This window comes from Pinus tabuliformis, chromosome 2_2, assembly GCF_031772625.1.
Source record: "Pinus tabuliformis cultivar Carrire ecotype Pingquan chromosome 2_2, CPIR1, whole genome shotgun sequence".
Lineage (NCBI taxonomy): Eukaryota > Viridiplantae > Streptophyta > Pinopsida > Pinales > Pinaceae > Pinus > Pinus tabuliformis.
Window position 1 is genome coordinate 865205598 of NC_142300.1, and position 20622 is coordinate 865226219.

A 20622-nucleotide genomic window follows, 5' to 3' on the forward strand; every position below is an offset into this window, starting at 1 on the left:
ATCAAAATAATCTCATCCTAACCTAGATGCCCTAGATTCTTCAACAGTTACCACCCACCAAAATTTGTGCAAGTCCTTGTGCCTCAGCAATCAATTAAATTATCCACTTCATATCTCAATTTATTAGCTCCTTCCGAAGAAATAATATAGGATTCAATTTTCATGTTGACCACTATTAATTTAGCATTGACCAATTAATTTCTAACTTTAATGATAGGGACTAAGCTACCTTGCAACACTTGTTTTAATTTATATGGTAAAATAAATCTAAATTTATAGATACTATTTATATGTGATATAGTTTTAAATGATATATATATTATGGTTTTCTTTTATCTTAAAAATTGTTCATAATTTTATTTATAAAAACAAAATTACAATATAACAAATTGAATTTTATTATTTTAATTACTTTTAACTTCTTATGTAAACTTTAAATGTTTACAAACAATTACGTGTACACATCTCCCCTATACTTTATATTATATTATATTTTTTTTATTGAGCCAACACATAAATGTTTATGTTAAATGTTAAGTTTTACAAACATTTACGCCTATACATTTCCCCTTATACTGGGTTGTAGAGCACCTCTCGACACAATAAATTTCCATACCTAAAATTTTCCTTAGTGTCATGATGCGGGATGGACACCCAATAGCCTATGATAACAAGAAGTTACAAGATAGGGACAGGAGATATCCCACTCATGAGAAGGAGATAACATCAGTCATCCACTGTCTTCATGTGTGGAGGAATTATTTGATTGGGAGATTGTTTATGGGCAAGGAAGATAACATTGTAGTAAGTTGATTTACATCTCAGCCCAGATTTCCAGTGAAGTAGGCACATTGTAAGGAATTTGTAGTAAAGTTTTACATGAGCGTTGAGAATAGGCCATGGAATCTCAATGTTGTAGAAGATTCCTTGATTATAAAGGAAAAGTCAGTTGTGATTGAGGAAGAAGAGAACCCACCTATGCTAGGAAAGGTCAGATTCAAATGATAGAAGAGTTGCAGAGGAATATTCGTGTATGGTTGGAGATAGACTCTATAGAGAAGAACATTATGAAGTAGGTAAAGGATGGGAATACCAAGATATTCTACATTTGTGATGGTCTCTTATTATTTTGTAATCGTATATATGTTCCTAGGTAGAGTGGACTCCAAAAGGAGCTCTTGCAGGAGTGTCATGACTTGTCTTGGGTTAGCCACCTTGGACAACATAGAACTCTAGAATTATTGGAGAGAGGTTACTTTTGGGAGCATATGAGATGTGGTGTGGAGGACTATGTACAAAATTGCATCATTTATTAGTATGACAAACCAGATGTCAGACTACAGGGAGGACTATTGCAATATTTTCCTATTCCATACAAACATTGGGTGAGATTCTTGATGAACTTCGTATCTCAATTTAGAAACCATGCTTGGTAGACATACATGATCCTAAGAGAGAAAATTCGTTGTGTGGACCAAGATTGATTTTTATTCATCCAAATTTATAGCTTGAGGAGATAGTGTCCTACAAGACTACAAGGATTTCTTTATATTTTTTGTGGACTTTGTTAGGGAACCAAGGGGTTCTTTGTTGTTGTAATTTTGAGAGAGTGGGTTGCAATAACCCTGGTGAAAATTCCATGTAATAAAAGATAATAAAGGAAAAAATAATAACCATGGTTAATGGGACAGTTATTCCAATCTAAATGTTGGGCAAGACATCCTAGTTTGGGTGTTCATCTAGTTTATTATGGCTAAGGAAATTGGAAAAGGCAATGGCTAAGGCTTTGGAAAGACAAAATGACATTTTTGGCATTTCATTTATGAAAATAATGGAAATTAGGAGAAAAGGAAGGTGAAAGGTCACAGGTTGCATGTAAGGAGTAAATTGAAGGAAAATGAAGAAAATAGAGGCCTAATTGATAAAAAGGTTGAGGATCAGTTTGTACCTTTTCACATTTCAGTTTTGGGGCTCTCTTATTAGTCTCTCTCTCTCTCACTCTTGAACACTTAGAGTTTTCTTGGAGCACTTTGGCATTGGATCAAGAAAGGAAAAGAAGGCAAGAAGAAGGAAGGAGAAAGAAAGGAAGAGCAGGATCAAGCAACTACAACAGGATTATTTGCAGGCATCAATTTTCATGTGTGTTTTCCTTACTAGATTTTGCATGCATGGTATTGCACATGGTTCTTTGTTGTTATGGAATGGGTTTTTCCAAGTGTGACATTGCTTTTAGCCTAGCCTTTCCATTTTTGAATAGCCATGGTGTGATGGGGTTCTCATGTTTTAGTTGAGCTGAATTTCCAGACAAATTCAAAGCTGAGTGAGGTGGATCTCCAAATGATAGAAAACATGGCCTAGTAACCCCTGAACCAAATTGTGGGTTGTGGTAAAGTCGTATTTTTTGTTACCTTGATGGGCCTAGGAATCTTCGACTGGTGAATGGAAAGATATAAGGTAAAGCCAAGAGGTGGTTGCCCTTGATTAGGAATAGGAATAATTTCTGGTGAATGACAAGATATACAGTAAAGCCTAGAGGGTGGTGTCTCAGTTTAGGGCCTAGTGATCCTTGGATCAAAATGTGGATTACGGTAAAGCCTGAGAGACTAGGAGACAGGAAAATTCCTCACAATGTAGGTGGAGAAATCCGATGGAATCCATGCTTGTTCTAGCCTAGTGATCTAGTGGAGATCATGGTAAAGACTATTATTGCATGTTTATTGTTTTGGCCTAGTGATCCGATACAGATTGCGGTAAAGCATACTTTCTATTAATGAGGGTGACATGGTTTAGCCTCAGGATTCCCTAGTTGGTTATTTTGGTTTGAATCCCACATTCATGCTTGGAATATGGCACAGGAGTGAATGGTTGACGAGAGGATTAGCTCAACCATTCTATGGTGAGGTGGAACGTGGTAGTCCCATCTTGGATTAGCTTTTGCATTCATTAATAATAGGTTCTTTCCTTTATATCTTATGTGTAAATGTATTGGTGTATATGTGGATTTTATGGCTAATGTATCCTTGATATTTATGTTGTTATTATGATGGTTATAAACATGATTTATGACAATGATGATGTACGGATCTCCTTATGTTTTGATTTGTAAATGAATGGATAATGTATCTATGACCTAATAGATGATAATGAAGCTAATGATATAAGGGAACAATGCTTCTTAGCGATTCTCAGATAAGTATGAGACCCATATGCTCAGAGTTGTTGTTTACACCTGCAAATTACATATTTCTGACATGTTTGAAAAAATTCATTTCATGGTTAGTAGGGGTCCATTCAAGTCCTTATTCAAGCAATTGCATTTGTATCATTTTTTTGTTGTTATCTTTCATTCCTGAAGATGCCATTGGGTTCCGGGTGGTGACCTAGTCTGTGGGCCTGAAAAAGTGGCTCAAATCCTCGGGACACAAGCACAGCACTGGGCAGAAAATTCCCTAGATGTTGGCATACCCATGCTATGGGAGCATCCAAAGCCCCCTGGATGCATGCTTACCCATATCAAGGGAGATTTCGGGAGTTAAATGGTCTAAAATATCAATGGGACCTAGAGACTAGTTACTTGGGAGGTTCGGATAGTTCTTGAGAGTCTTCTTGTTGATGAGAAAGGTCTGTATGGTGTGCTTCCATGGGTTCAACTTCCTTGAGGTGACTTAAGAGGTCGAATCATATCATAGTAACTTCTCATCATATGTTTACCCCAGTTGGTTGGTTACTTGGGTAGATATGGGAGGAGGGCATTACAGAGTGGTATTAGAGCATGGTTCACCTCCTGGACTGGATGGGCAGTGTGTGTCCGTCATGCATTCATGTTGTTTGCATGTGTGTTAATAATCCTTGTGGTTTGTATGCTTATTTCATAAGCATGGTGTTGGTCATGGTTGTAGTGAATGAGGATGTTGTTGTGAAATGTGTCATCATGAGTGTATGATTGGTTACATGTTGTTTACGCTTGCGTATTGTCAATGTACATTGGTATGGTTGTTATTGTCATGCATGAGGTCATGGTATGTGTAGTTGATATGGCCATGCATTGATGACTAGACTCTAGCTAAAGTGATGGTTATATGGTTATGTGCTTATGTATTATATGTATATATGTTTTCATGATTATGTTATACATGTATTACGTTGATTTGGATGATCTTGCAGATGAGATATCCTCTCTGAATTTTGCTAACTTACGTTGGTTTATTGTGATTTGGTTTAGTTGACATAGTATGCCTTGTAGGAAAGAGATCAAAATGACTAGCAAGATGGCTGACAATAAATATTCTCCCTATGAATCAGATAAGCAACAGGTGTTAGGCACTCTTCTGACTCAGAATACAAATTAAGAAATTTGAAGGAAGAAATAAGGAGTTGTAAGGTGGACAATGAAAAAATCATGCATGCACAATAGAAACAAGTAAAGGTTAATGCAATACTCCTTCAGAGTTTGTCAAAATTTCATCAACATGGAACACTTCAGATCAACCATGGACAGGAGGACATAACTAATGGAGCATTTTGCAGTAGGTCTCATGGTGGTCACGGGTCAGATAGAGATGACACAGTGAGAGATGGCAAGTTGATGGATACTCTGGATAGGAGAGGTGGTGGACACATGTACTATTCTATTTCTGGTTCTGATAGGCATCATGATCATCACCATTATTATCCTTATATAAGGATTGATAGGGGATACTTCCTAGATGAATTTAAGAAAGTAAAGCCACCTACTTTTGATTTAGACATGAAGAAACCAAAAGATGCAGAGGCTTGGATACTTGGGATGAACAAGTTAATTGAGTTCCATGAGTACATAAAAAACATGAAGGCCATAATTGCTATCTTCAACCTAAAAGGTAAATAAAATATCTAGTGGGAAGATGTGAAGCAAGTCAGAGACATCGAGACATAGGACTTGAGTTGACATGAGCTCAAGAGGCTTTTTAGGAAGAAGTACTTATTAGAAGGTACTATGATGGAAAGGCTAAATAATTCTATGAGATAAAAATGGGATCAATCATAGACGAAGAGTACATTACTAAGTTCATGGAGGTATTGAGGTATGTACCATATCTTAAAGATGAGAAGGCTAAAGTTCAGGGATTTTTTAGTGGTTTTCCATTAGCATTTAGAGATCAGATTGAGTATGATGAGCCTCGATCACTTGAGGAATTTATTGGGAAATTGAAGCATTGATATGAACATTCAAAGTGCAAGAATGAATCTCAACAAGGATGGAAAGGGAAGGATAAGGATAAAGGTAAGGGTAAATGGTAGTCGAAAAGAACAAGACATCAGAATGTAGAAGAGAAAGAAAATGTGGCACCACAAAAGAAGTTCAATGTAGGTAGATAGGGACATGGATCACAACAACATCATAGAGGTGATGGTATTAGATGGCTGGAGTGTTAGACATGCAGTAAGGAACACCTTAAGAGGGATTTCCCACAGAATCATGGTGGTAGGCCTCAGATGTATAGTGCACAGGGGGCGTGGACTATTGGGGATGTTGGTCAAAGTTTTCCTTGTATTTATGCAACACTGGATAACAAACAGGAAGAACATCAGGAATCAATCATTAAGATGGATGGTAAGCTTTGTGATCAAATTATTTCTATTTTGATTGACCCTGGATCTAATTGTAGTTATGTTAGTCCTAAATTGGTGAATAAGTGTGGTTTGAATAAAGAAGTGCATGTAGAACCTTGGTTAGTGCAATTGGCTACAAGTACAAAGAAGTGATTCCATCATTGGGTAAGAGCTTGTGCATTTGATTTGAATGGTATGCCTAAACATCTGAATGTATTACTATTGGGATCATATAATATGCTATTGGGTATGTACTAGCTATACCTTCATAGGACTGAGGTGGATTGTTATGACAAATCCATTGAGTGTGTGGATGAAAATGGGGAACCAAGAGTATTACAGGGGAAGAAGAAAGCCACATCAGTTAGGATGGTGATAGCTATGCAGGCCAAATGTAGTATCAGGAAAGGGTGTGTGTTATTTATTGTACATATCTCTACTGACAAAGGAAAGGAAGTTGAGGATGCAGACTTTTTGAGCAGGTACCCAGTTCTACAACAGTTTCAGGATGTGTTTCCTACAAAGATTACAACGTTGCCACCTCACAGGGAAGTGGACTTTTCTATTGAGTTAGTGCCAAGGGAATCTCCAACATCAAAAGCACCTTATAAAATGAGCACACCTGAGTTGGTAGAGTTGAAGTTGCAGTTGAAGGAAATGTTGGACAAGGGATACATGAGGGCAAGTGTATCACCTTGGGGCATACCATTATTGTCTGTGAAGAACAAGGATGGTACTCTCAGATTATGCATTGACTATAGGAAGTTGAACAAAGTGACCATCACGAATAGGTATCCATTTTCGAGGATTGTTGACTTGTTTGATCAGCTGAAGGGAGTAGTAGTTTCTCGAATATCGAATTGAGATCAATATACCATCAGGTACGCATTAAATAGGAGGACATTTACAAGACAACTTTCCAGACTAGATATGGGAATTATGAGTTTGTTGTAGTTCCATTTAGTTTTCCTAATGATTCACCTACTTTTCTATGCTTGATGAATAGTGTGTTGTGTCCGTATTTGGATAAGCTTGTTATTTTATTCATTGATGATATATTGTTATATTCTAAAAATGAGGAAGAGAATGTCGAGCATTTAGCAGCAGTGTTGATATTGTTGAGAGAGCACCAGTTGTATCCTAAGCCCAGCAAGTGCAGTTTCTTTCAGATTGAGGTACACTACTTGGGACATGTGGTTTCCAAGGATGGCATAGAAGTGGATCCAAAAAAGGTAAGAGCTATCATGGAGTGGGAAACTCCTAGAAATGTAGATGAAGTGAGATCACTCATGAGATTGACAAGTTATTACAGGAGGTTCATCGGGAAATTCCTGCAGATTTCTTATCATATTACATCATTACAGAGGAAAAGTAAGAAGTCTAAATGGAAATAGGAGTGTGAGGCCAATTTTGAGCAAATTAAGCAGTTGTTGACACATGTTCCAATGTTAAAGATTGCATATTCGGAAAAAGAGTTTGTAGTATGTATAGATGCTTGCAAGCAGAGACTTGGTGGAGTCCTTATGCAGGAAGGAAAAGTAGTGTGCTATGAGTAACAGAAACGAAATGAGCATGAGCATAACTATCTGACGTGTGATCTTGCGTGAGTGGTGAAAATACATGCATTGAAGATGTGGAAGCACTATCTTCTTAGCGAGAGGTTTGTATTGATGAGTGATCAAAGTGGATTGAGATACTTGTTTGACCAGCTGAATATGAACGGAAAGCAAGCTAGATGGTTGGCCAAGATCAATGAGTTTGATTTTGAGATCAGATATATCAAAGGAAAGGAGAACATTGTTGCATATGATCTTAGCAAGTGGATACAACTAAATCATATAGAAGCTATGAGTTCCTATGGGACATATATACAGGGTAGGATCTTGCAGGCAGGTCAACAATTTGTCAAGTATATGGAGATTATACACAAGTTGTAGCAGATTATAGGTATAGGTACAGGTGATGGTACAGGTATAGGTACATGTAATAGTACAAGTACAGGTACAAGTAGTGGTATAGGTGCAGGTGCACAAGATGTAGATTTTTGTCTTATAGAAGATTGATCTGTCAAGTTTAGAGATAGGTTATATGTGCCTGATAGTAGTGAGCTCAAGAAGGTGATATTGAGGGACTTTCATGCAAAACCATATTCAGGTCAACCACGCTATCATAAGACATTGACTGAAGTGGAGAATTTTTATTATTGGCTGAATCTAAAGAAGGATGTAGCAGATTTTGTGGCTAGATGTTTGGATTATCAGTGGGTAAAGGCAGAGTGTAAGCATCCAGGTGGACTGCTACAATCGATTGCGACTCCAGAATGGAAATGGGAGGTCATTTCCATGGACTTTATCATATGTTTTCCAAGGACAGTGAGACAACATGATTCCGTCCTCAGGGCAGGAGGCAAAGGACATAGAAATAGAAAAAGGGAGCGTGAACCCAGGGACCGCGTCCACACAACTCAAATGGCTGCACATCGCAGAGAGATTAGGCGCAAGGAAGAAGGTCAAGGCCTCAAAGTTGGCGATTGACCCAATCACCTTAACTGAAGGTGATCTCCATGACATCGGCAAAATGGTTCACGATGTCATAAGTGAAGCACTTCAAGAATTTATGACGAAGCACCAGACTATGTTTGGGGCCCTCAGGGCATAGCTGCAAGAGTTACAGGTGCGGCCCCTTGAGGAAGGTACCTTGTCCACACACGTCGCAGCAGGCACTTCAGCAGTAGGGCAGATGTTGCCCGTAAGGATGGCCAACACAATAGTGTTGCCAAATGGAGCATTAGTATCATCAGATGCGATGGATCGGTTATCGGTTAGCATGATGAAAGGCCTTGGCCTTAATCTAGTTGCCCTTCCCTGGGAAAGGCTATATCAGTTATAGGATGGAATAATAGCAGAGTTGTGCGCTAGGGAGAACCGTGCAATCCAAGTTCTTAGTGAACAGAAGATCAATATGGAGCAGCTCAGCTTGCAGCGCAACAAGTTGGTGTCGTAGAATCAACAGTTGGTGCAGACGGTAGATGATGCTTGCCGAAACATCCCAGAGCTAGCTATTGTAGCAGATCTACTGGTAGAAGTGCGGATCCACAGTTTGGCAAGTGGAGTCCGCGGCGCGGGAGAAGAGACAACAAAGGTTCAGCTGGAGCTGAACCTTTAGATTGTCGAGCTGCAGTTGAAGGCGCAACCTTCCACTCCCCCAAAGATCAAAGAATAGTGTGCCAACGCTATTACAACGGGGTTGGAAGATATTGGAGGTATAGTGCGCGTCTGTACAAATATGTTGGAACAAGCACTAGAGGTCCTCACAACTTTGTAGGATGATCTCAATATACAATGGATGGAGACAGAGGCACGCGAACTCCAATAGTAGTATGACAGCATCAAGGGGACTACATAGATAGTAGCCCGTACTCAGCGGCTTGCAAGGATGCAACAAGCCAAGGCATTAAAGGAGCAAGTGGACACGGTGTGCCATAAGAAAGCAATTCTCAAAGTGCGTGTCCAGCCATGGACCGACGAAGCCTTCACAATCATGGTAGATATTGAAGGAAAGCTCATGAAGATTCAGGGGATGCATGCATAGATGTAGCATAGCACACTAAAAACAGAGGCCTCCTAAGAGAGAATGCAGCAGGTTCAACAAGCAGTAGCTCAGTGCGCTGCAAACATCAAGACTGTTCGGGATTAGTTGGAGGGACTCCGCGAAAAGATCGCCGCACCAATAGAGTGACTCAAGGGTGAGTCACGATGTTTGTGTTGGGGGACTGTTAGGCATGGAATCCCCCACAGCATGTTTTGGGGCTCAAAGCCCAAGTTTTGATTAATATTGTTGTAAAGACTCCACGAATTGCGGGCGCGGAGCACGAATTTTATGTTAGAGTCATAGGGCTATCCGCCTTAAGTTTTGAATGTAAATTCGGCCTACCCATGGTCTGGGGACCATAGGATTGTATAAATAGAGTGAGGCTCTAAGTTGTAAAGTAGTTAAGCAGTCAAGGAATGAATGGAGTCTGATAGATAGCGAAGCATAGAGCAAGGGTAAAAGTGTCTTGGGTCGTAGTAGTAGAAAAAGGCTTTGCAGCTGAGTGCACAAAGGCCTAGTAGAGTCCGTATCTGAGTGCGCAGACCACTGTAGCTGAGTGCGCAGGGTAGAGTTGAGTCTATAACAGAAGGAAGAAAATTATAAAGAGAAGCTTTGTTACCAATTATGTGTATTTGTTAGAGGTTTGGTCGAGCTCTGCAACTAGGGTTTCCTACAGACAACCTGCGCCATAGCATACAGGAACGGCTCTGCAGCCTGCAAGGGTCTGACCTCTAGCGCCTGACGAAGAGCCTCAGGAAATCAGTCGACGCACATGGACCCTCCCCAGGGGGGGGTCTCAAAGCCCTCCCCTCTGTCAAACAATGAGCCGCCAGAGCACACAGGATCCCTAATATTTGGGTTGATCCGCGCAGACAAGAATACCAAGACGTCACTGCAGCAGAACAAGTTGAAAGATATAGCAATACCGACTGACAAGAAGGATGCAAACCCAGAAGGGAAAGACAAGCCAGAGGAACAAACCAAGGTCACTTCAAAAACCTGCAAGCCAATAGTAGAGGAAAGACCCAAGATAGAACTGCCGAGTCACAAGATCAATGAGAGAATACAGTACATGACAGATCATGCACTCATAGGAAAGTTCATAGGAATGTGGCCAACAGAAAAAGCGTTGCATGGATGGATCTCGGCAAAGTGGAAACCCAAGGGCGACATCACTCTGCAACTAGGACCGAAGGGTTTTTTTACTGTTATCTTTTTCTGCGTAGAAGAGAAGTTCAGAATCTTAACTCAAGGCCCATACTTCTTTAACTCAGCAAGCTTGTACCTGAGAGAATGGATAGCAAGATTCAACCCGGACAAGGAAGACCTCACCTGGGCCCCTGTCTGGATCAGAATGTACTCTCTTCCAGAAGAATATTGGGATGAAGGAATACTCAAGGATATTGGAAATGGACTGGGGGAATACATAAAGGCGGCAGAAGAAACAAAGCTACGAAGATACACTTCATACGCCTGCATCTGCGTCTTCATGCGACTAGACAAAGCGCTACCTGACTCGGTAAGTCTATCTCATGACGACTATGAATGGATCCAACCTCTGGACTATGAACATGTTCCGTTTCGATGTCGCAAGTGTCATGCTCATGGGCATCTCTTTAGGGATTGCCCACTAAATGTCATAGCCCCTATATCCAACCCCTCTGACCCCTCTGATAAGTCAGCCAAAGAAGGCTTTACCAAAGTTCATAACCGAAAACGAGCTCACAAAAAGCCTGCACCTGGGAGGAAATTGCATCAAGACTCTGCATCTATTCCTTCCACGACTAACAGTTTTCAGATTCTGGCTCAAACCTCAGAAGATCAACCCTTAAGCTCAAAGCCAAATGCGACACCGCTATCCACCCCCGACATCAACAATCCTTCCAGCTCTACCCCTGTTTCTATCAACTCAAAGGACAAAAAGGCTTCTCCCATGGATAATCAAAATGATAGTACAGGAAAAGCGAATGAAATGGAAGTAGATGGATCTTTGAATCATCTCATCTCCCTCTCGGAAACCACTGGTGAAAGAAGTCAACCACAGATCATGGATGAAGATCCTGAAAATTTCGACATGGAAGGACTGGACTTACTTGAGCTCGAGCAAGCATGCAAAAAGAAAAACTACGATCAAATCCTAGAGATGCAACTCAACAAGTTGGAAATAGTTCTATCGAAGGTATATCAGTAGAAGCAACTAGGCATCCAACCAAGCAGTTCCTGGGATGGAAGTCTCCCCCCAAGAGACTTCAAAAAGAGAGGGAGAAGAACGGATCTCCAGCGAACAATTGAAGTAGGAAAGATCTTGGTGGACTCAGGCAGGTATGCAAAATTGACGAAGTACTACAAACCCTTCATCAATAGTCAATCATGAAGCTCACCTCATGGAATTTAAGGGGGCTCAACAGCCCAGGGAAACTACGAACTCTAAAAAACATGATAAAGATGGAGAAACCACAAATGTGTTTTCTTCAAGAAACTAAATGCAATAGCAATACGCTAGGAAGCATCCTCTCCAGAGCTTGGCCAGGATGCCAATCAGTAGCAGTAGACGCAGAAGGAGCATCAGGGGGACTAGCTATAGTGTGGAACCCACAAATGATCTCCCTCCATGATTTTCATGCCTCCCACAATATCATACATGCTACCTTCCACATCATAGGTACTAATATTCACGGCAACCTTACTAATGTCTACTTCCCTCAGGAAGCTGGAAACAAAATAGCCTTACTCAATACAATAGAAGCTCTAAGCTTAAGCAGAACGCATCCTCTTTGGATCATTGGAGGGGATTTCAATATGATCACCAAGCTGGAGGAAAAACAGGGTGGGCGAATCAGGCTGGATCAGGAAAATGTCCACTTCAAAGACTTCATACAAAACAACTCACTCATCGACTTGCAATTCTGCAACAACATACATACTTGGAGCAATCGCAGAGCCAGAAAGTATCAAATCGCCTCAAAGTTAGACAGATTCCTCATCACCGATAATTCTGTTCATCTAGGAGGGGATATAGCAACCGCCATTCTCCCTTACTCAGGATCTGACCATTGGCCCATATCTCTCCAATGGCAAAGGCCCGGCAACACAATCAAGTGACCCTTTCGCTTCGAAGAGTGTTGGCTTACACATCCTGGTTTCAAGGACTTCGTCAAAACAGCGTGGAGTAACTTCTGCCCACCAGAAGGATCTAAAATGTTTCAATTTCAACAGAAACTCAAATATCTAAAAATCCAAATTAAGAAATGGAACCAAGAGACATTTGGAAATATCTTCAAGGAGCAACAACCTCTAAACAAGGAAATGGCAGATCTTCAGCAAAAATCATCGACAAGGGACACACCAATTGGACCTTAGAACAGGAGCAACACATAAATACTCAATTGGAGGAGAGGAGAAAGCAAGAGGAAATCCTATGGAGGCAAAAACCCAGGATAAGATGGTTAAAAGAGGGGGAAAGGAACACTAAATTCTTCCATAGAACTACTGTCCAAAGACAAATGCACAACAACATATCCTTCATTCAAAATCAGGAAGGGACAAGAGTGGAAAAGAATGAAGAAATTGAGGAGGAATTTCTTCAACATTTCAAACAGGTGCTCAGCGAGCCTAAGGCAAACATAAATCTAGCCATCAAAAAAATCATTCGAAAGATTCCAAAAATTATCACTAAAGAACATAATGAGCTCCTCCTTCGCCCTATTCTCCCTCAGGAGGTGGATACAACCATGCACCAGCTCAAAGAGGGAAAAGCCCCGGGACCCGATGGTTTTTCAACCACCTTCTATCACAAATTCTGGGAGATGATAAAAGACAAGGTTTGGCAAGTTGTGGAGGAATCCAGAGCTCTGCACTGGCTCTTACCTGCCCTCAACGCGACCTTCATTGCACTCATCCCAAAGGAAGAGATATCTAACACACCGAACAAATTTCGCCCTATAGCACTATGCAACGTCATCTACAAAGTTATCTCTAAATTCGTTGCAAACAGGCTAAAACCTCTTCTGCCTTTGTTAATATCACCGGAACAATCTGCCTATGTAGAAGGGCGGCAAATCGTCGATGAAATCATCCTCACGCATGAAGTTATTCATTCCCTCAAGCATCACAAACAGGCAGGTATGCTACTGAAGCTTGATCTCTCAAAAGCATTTGATAAACTAAGTTGGACTTATATGAAAAAAATGTTAAATTCTTATGGTTTCTCACCCATGTGGGTGCGGTGGATTATGAGTCTCATATCCTCCTCCTTCTTTTCCATACTTGTGAATGGCATTCCCTCTAAACCCTTCAGTCCTCCCAGAGGAATTCGGCAGGGCGATCCTCTTTCCCCCTTCCTTTTTGTTTTAATGGCCGAAGGATTAGGATGGCATATCAAATCTGCTCTTGCCTCCCATCAGCTCAAAGGACTCTCCATCCATGGTACCCCAGCCATAACCCATCAGTAATTTGTGGATGATAATATGCGGTTTGGATACCCTTCGGTTCAGGAAGCCTCCCTCTTCAAATCTCTTCTCAACAACTTCTCTGAAGCCTCAGGCACCAGTGTTAACAATGCCAAATCTCAAATCTTCTTCTTTCACACAGCTCCTGTGGTGTAGCGTGCAATAGCTCGCATTTTGGGTTTCCCCATTGATTCTCTCCCTTCAAAATATCTTGGAGCCCCCCTCATTGACTCAGCCATCAAGAATTCCACCTGGCGGACCTTAATTGAGAAGCTGGATTCTCATCTAAATCTATGGACGCATCGAACTCTTAACATTGCTAGCCGGGTGGTGCTCATAAAGGCTGTGCTTCAGGCTATGCCGCTCTACCTGTTTTCAATTCTTGCAGTGCCCAAATGGGTTATAAAAAGAATAAAGGATCTTCAACGTAACTTCCTATGGGGGAGCACAACTACCAATCGTAAATGGGCCCTGGTAAATTGGACAACTGTTTGTATGCCTAAAGAAAAGGGAGGCATTGGATTGCGAGATCCCAATCAAAGCAATGCGATAATGTGTGCCAAACTCTGGTGGCAGTGGCTCTCCAACACTGACAAACCTTGGGCCACAATCTAGACAGCCAAATACGCAAATCACAGACCACAAAACGAGCTTATAAGACTTATTCCCAATGCAAAAGGCTCCCTCATATGGAATGCGGCCAAGCAACATTACATGTTGATACAACACCACAGCTTTTGGGAAGTAAGAAATGGTGAAACAACACGCTTCTGGACTGACGCCTGGAACCAAATGCCAAAGCTCAGTAGCACTCTCCACCCACTTCCATCATACATCAGGGAGGAGCAACAGCAGAAAACAGTTAGACAACACTGGACCCAGGAGAATGAGCAAGGATACAGGAAATGGATTCAAAGTGACAGGTTAATAAGGAATACGGATCGCCCCTTCAGGGAGAGTCTGGAGCGGGAGCTCCAAAATCGACGCATACGACATTCAGAAGACAAAGACATACTAAGATGGGGATATAGGCCAAAAGGAACCTTTACAACTTCCGAAGCTTACAAATTAATCAACTCCAACCCGTCTCCCCTCGATCTCCTTTGGGGAAAAATTTGGGATTCAGGCATCTGGCCTAAAGTATCTCTTTTTCTTTGGCTGGTTGGACATCAAAAAATTCTAACATGGGATAGGCTAAGGAGAAGAAATTACCATGGTCCCTCAATGTGTGTCAATTGCAGAGCCCAGGAGGAAACCCTTCAGCACTTGTTTGACTCTTGCGCTATGGCCAATCAGTTACGGGAGAAGGTAAGCTTTAGATGTCAGAAAAGATGTAGAGTGGCAGAGGACATCATAAATACTCTGCGTCAATGGCAAAAGAAACCATTCAAGAGTGGAATTCTTAACCATATGTGGAAAATAATTCCAGGTCTACTAGTTTGGGGAATTTGGAAAAAAAGGAACAAACGTATATTCAAAGATCAAAGCTCTCCTTTAGAGAACATATGGAGCAGATTCTGCACAAACCTCAAAGAAACATTGTTGATACATACCTAGACTAAGGAGGACCTTCCCTCAATCGACAGTGAGAGAGCCATTTGGGCAAACTAGAATATACAACTCCCTAATGTAACTCTCAACAATGCCCCACGAACCTTCAATTCAAACAAAGATTCTTGGACAACTCCTCCAGAGCACACTTTTAAGCTCAATTTTGATGGAGCCTCAAAGGGCAACCCTGGGAAGGCAGGCTATGGTGGAATATTCAGGAATCATGCAGGAAAGCCTCAACTGATTTACTTTGGAAATATTGGTTGGGACACCAACAACTCGGCGGAAATGGAAGGCTTATGGCAAGGTCTCCTCTTAGCAAGAACACACAATTACCATCCTCTGGAGGTAGAGGGAGACTCTCTGCTCCTTATCAATATGGTCAAACAACTCCTCAATGGCTCTCATGCTAGCAAGATAGCAACAAGTTGGAGACTGGAGGCCAGATTAGAAGCAATAGAACTCGAGCTTCTTAACAACAGAGCAATAATCTTCAGTCACGTTAAGAGGGATGGCAACAAAGTCGCCGACATCCTAGCCAATGTGGGGGTAGAAAGCAATCACGCCTTACTCACAGGATCAATAAACATAATTCCAAACAATGATAAAATACAGGAGTGCAATCAGCTGGTTCAAGAAGAAGCTACACCCCTGGTTGCAGGTGATCCGTAAAGCATTTACTATGATGGGACGGAGGAAGGCGCAGCATGGATGGCACCTGTCCAGCATGCTCACCAGACAGAATATCAGGTGGGAGGATGTCAATTCGTACGTGATTAACATTATGGGTGTTTGTCTGTTCGGTCTTGGCATTAAAACGATGTCCAATTACGCCTACACTGGAGGATTTCTGCCTGCAACGATCTTGATTTCCATAGTAATGGCGGGTGAGGATCGAGGGAATGGCACCCGCGTATTTAATAGCTTCAGCTTCAGCAACATGCTACTGTGTTTCATTCTGCTTGGAACGATTCAGAGTTTTGAGAAAGATTGGGATTGGGGGGGTCAGGCGCTGGCTGCTGTCTTCGGATAGCGCCTGAGGCAGAGCTCAAGGTGCGTAATTCCCCCTCAGCTGTTGGCGGCATCCCCTGTGGTGTTTGTGGCATACTCATTGCGGGTCGTGGAATTTCCACTGAAGGAGATTTCAACATTGTTGTTCGTGTTATTCTGTTCGCTATGCCGAGACCCCGCCAGCGCATGCTTAGTCGCAGAGGATCCAGCCGAGGCAACCCTTCACGCCCTTCTGCTGGGTCTGGCTCCATGGGGCAAGCTCCTCCTCCTCTGGGAACAGAGAGCATTCTGAGACCAAGTCAATACATGGACTCAGACTCCACCAATTCGCCGTCCTTTGGCTCAACTATTTTCTCGTTCAATTGTTCTCTCACCCACCCTCGGATTACAGCTCATGTCTCTATTCTCTTCTTAGAAGAAGCCCAAGACGAGGGCAAGCCTAGCGCCCCTATGCCTCACACTGAGGAAGCTCAAAATCCCAACTCTCCAAGGCCTTCTACTGATATGCAACACGGGACACCTCAGCCAGCCTGCGCCATCAACATTGTGCCAGTTGCTCACACTCAGCCGGACAGGCAGGAACCGGAAGAGGGATGGTGCAGGATAGTGGAGGAGTCACCCGACGAGTAATCTTGTGTTTCAGCTGTCCATCAGTTTTTTGAAGCCCAGTGGAAAGGAGGAAAGGTTCTTTCTGGCTCTGTTTGTCAAACTTTCTCTATGTTCTTGTATCGGGTTGTTGTGGTCACCAACAACCCCCCTTCTTCACTTGACATTAGCAATAACGTCAAGCAAAGAGGGGACCCTGAACAAAAAAAATCCCAAAAAATATTTTTCTAAAGTTTTTATATTTCTCTCCCTAAGGCTTAAATCGCATCGCAAAGAAAGGCCGAAGCATTGCTCGAGCGCGAAAAGCAAGACCGCGAATGAGCGATGCGAAGTTCATCGCGTCGCATACATCACCCGTGCCCCTTTAAAAGAAGACCTTCGAAAACCGCCGACCGCCGATATGCGAAATCGCAAATCGCAAGCATCGCGCTATACGGCATAACCATTAAACGAAATTTGCGATATCTGCGATTTGCGATCTGCGATCTGAAAAGACTTATCACACGACAAGCCCAGGATTAAGTGCGCGCCTTGAAGGAATTTAATGACCTCATGCTTGAGTATCAAGGAATGATTGCATCGCATTTATCGAAGAGTCAAGTCATGATGCATGTCAGGATTACGCATTCATTAGAATTTAATGCTTTCATGTCAATCTTTTTCATTTCCCTGCTTCTTTGCGTAAACTGCAAGACACGCAACTGATATAAATCTATATGTAGGAAACATCTGAGAGAAAGGGGAAAGCGCCAATCAAACAACAGAGAGAAGATGCCTCCGCAAACGAATGCCGCATGCAGCAGGACCGCGGATTCCAGACTATCAGAGAACTGGAATTGATGAAATTAGACTATCCAGGACTCAGAGTCAAAGGCGCACAAAAGCAGCGTGTTCAGAAAAGATCCTGAAGCTCAGACTTGGTAAAGCAGAGAAAGAGGCGCATGAGAAGGAAGACGCTTCAGGAAAACCTGGAACAAAGAATGGAAACAATTCTTAAAACAGGGGGATGTCCATACAGCACGACTCCTAACCCACTTAGTCATTCGCACAACTAGAAACCAAAACAGCAACAGCAAAATCAGTTCGAGAAGAACCTGGGTTGTGCTAAGTATACATGCGGCGAATACACCCAGCTAGAGAAAGGTTTTCGAAAATATCTTCCGGTCTGTCAGAAGGAAGTGCCAGCTCCTGTTATTTCCACTTTTATCTCCCGAGCAAAAGAAGAAGGCAGTCAGCCAACTCTTCCCAGGAAAACGTTGCGCTGTTGACAACACTAAAGAGAATATACAGAAACGGTCAGAAATTAGATTTAAAGTTTTAGAAATAAATTTGATTTTAGTAAAGGGCGGTCATTTGAAGCCGATTCCCTAGATTCGTGTAATTAATATCAATTAGCTAGTAGTATTTAACCCTTCTCATGGTTTTTGGAGAAGGGTCCGAAATCTGTCAAAAAACTTATCCTCAGAACATGCACTTCTGCACCCTCAGAGGAGGTTTTTGATGAATAGATGGATCAAGATTTATTTATGTTTGCATTTTAATATCTGTTACTGATGTTGCACTTCTGTACTCTTAGCAGATGTTAGAACAAGTAGAAATAAATCATTATTACTTGAAGTTTATTGGTGAAATTAGTCATAAATGGTACTTTTATCTCTTGACTAGATTCTGCTAGTATCCCTAAAGTGATATGTAGCTGAGTTCTTTATATGTTATTGTATGAATGTCTGCATTACCATTTGGCACTTCTGTACGGTGGGATCATTTAATCATGCTTAACATATAGAAAACTGATTATGCGATATGTTTTTCACAACTACTCTGCCTAACTTCTTATGCAGAACGGTTTATCTTTATTGGTTTATATTCTGATATCAGTTGAATGATCTTTATTACCAGCTGCTGTTAGAAATCTTTCTAGATCGCATAAACAAAAGAAAAACACCCCGGGTTAGCATAGATCAGATGTATTTCTCTTCATTATATTACATTAGCATAGAGTTAGTTTAGCAGTTAAAATCAAGACTAGTTTAGAAAAACCTCTAGATTAATATCATCAGACTCTACGCACACACACACACCCATCACATTGGGAAACTGGTCCCATTACCCCCAGTCGGACCCGCTACTCCAAACGGGCAAGGAGCCACCAACCAGGTTCCGGACCGGGTGGGTATCCCCCTTGTTGTTGACCCGACTTCGGGGCCCTCAACACGGGTCTATTGTCTAGTTTCTGTTGTGTCGGGACTATTGTCTAGTGTCTGTTGTATGTATCTCTCTGTTTCCCCTGCGCGGGATATCATGTTCAAACTCCCAGTTTTTGACTTAGTCATGCTCAAACGACCTATCTCTCAGGCATGATGGCTCTCTGTGCTCAAATGATGTAACAATACTCTCTTTTTGTAAATAATAGATTAATCATACTTAGCAAAAAAAAAATATGTGTATTTGCTCTGTGTCATTACATGTTTGATATTACTTGCAATTATACTGTTTATTTACTGCACGCACTTACATGAATTGTGAATATTGTTAAGTATAATTGAAAGAGTACAAATAACATTGTTCAGGCTCGGAGTAGGGATACGCGACGGCAACATCTCAGGCTGCGAGGTACAGGTAAGTGCACATAGCGACATGTGTGTTGGGTCGAACCGCGGACCACTGAAAATCATCAGACATCTCCAGGGTGCAAAAACCTGGTTCTAGCACCCTCCCATACTACTTCAGGTGAGACCTCAGTCCACGCTCCGCGGACTATTACCAAAAGGGCTAGTAGTACCAGGATTTGTTTGGCTCAATCACCTCTGAACCCGAGTCAAGCCCCACTAAGCCAACATTGTTGGATTTTTGTTTCTATGATTTATTTAGGCTCCAATATTATTTTAACTTCTTCATCAAGTTCTAGCAACATTGTTTGAACTGGGAGCTTGTCACTGATAACTTTCTTTAAGCATGAAACATGGAAAACTAGGTGTACCCACCAAGGTGTAGGCAACTCCAATTTGTATGCCATAGTATCAATATTTTGCAACACCTTGTAAGGGCCATAGTACTTGGGTGATGATCTATTATCCTTCTTAGCTTGCTTGACGAACATTTGTTTGTATGGTTGTAGTCATAAAAAAACCAAATCTCCCACATCAAAACTTATTTCTCTACGATGATGATCCACCTTTTGGTTCATTTGATTTTGTGTCAGACTTAAGTTATCCTTTAAGAGTTGGAGACCTTGTTGTTGATGCTTGATGATATATTCCACTACTTGAACCTTATAATTGTCTCTTAAACACAATGTGATGGAAGGTGTATGATATCCCTAAAGCACCATAAATGGGGTCATTTTTACTGCAGTATGGAAGTGTTATACCACCATTCTTTGAGGGGTAACCACTTGATCCATTGTGTTTTTTATCAGATATAATGAAATGAAGATATCCTTCCAAACATTTTCTCACTATCCCAATTTTCCTATCAGATTTAGGATGAAAAGATGAGATATGAGCTAATTGAGTACCAAGACAAGAAAATAATTGTCCAAACATTTCCAAGGAAAATGGGATCTCTAAAACATACAATAATCTTTCGGTTTCCATGTAGCTTTTGAATTGTTTCCACAAATGCAATAGCAACTATACTAGCTTTGAAAGGATGGGGCATTGCATAAAAATGTGCATACTTGATAAGTCTATCAACTACCAACATGATGACACTCTTTGCTTCAGAATTGGGTAAACCTATGATAAAATCAATTGAGACCTCTTTCCAATGCTGAATTGGAATGACTGATGGTTGTAAAAGACCTAAGGTCTTAATTGTATCA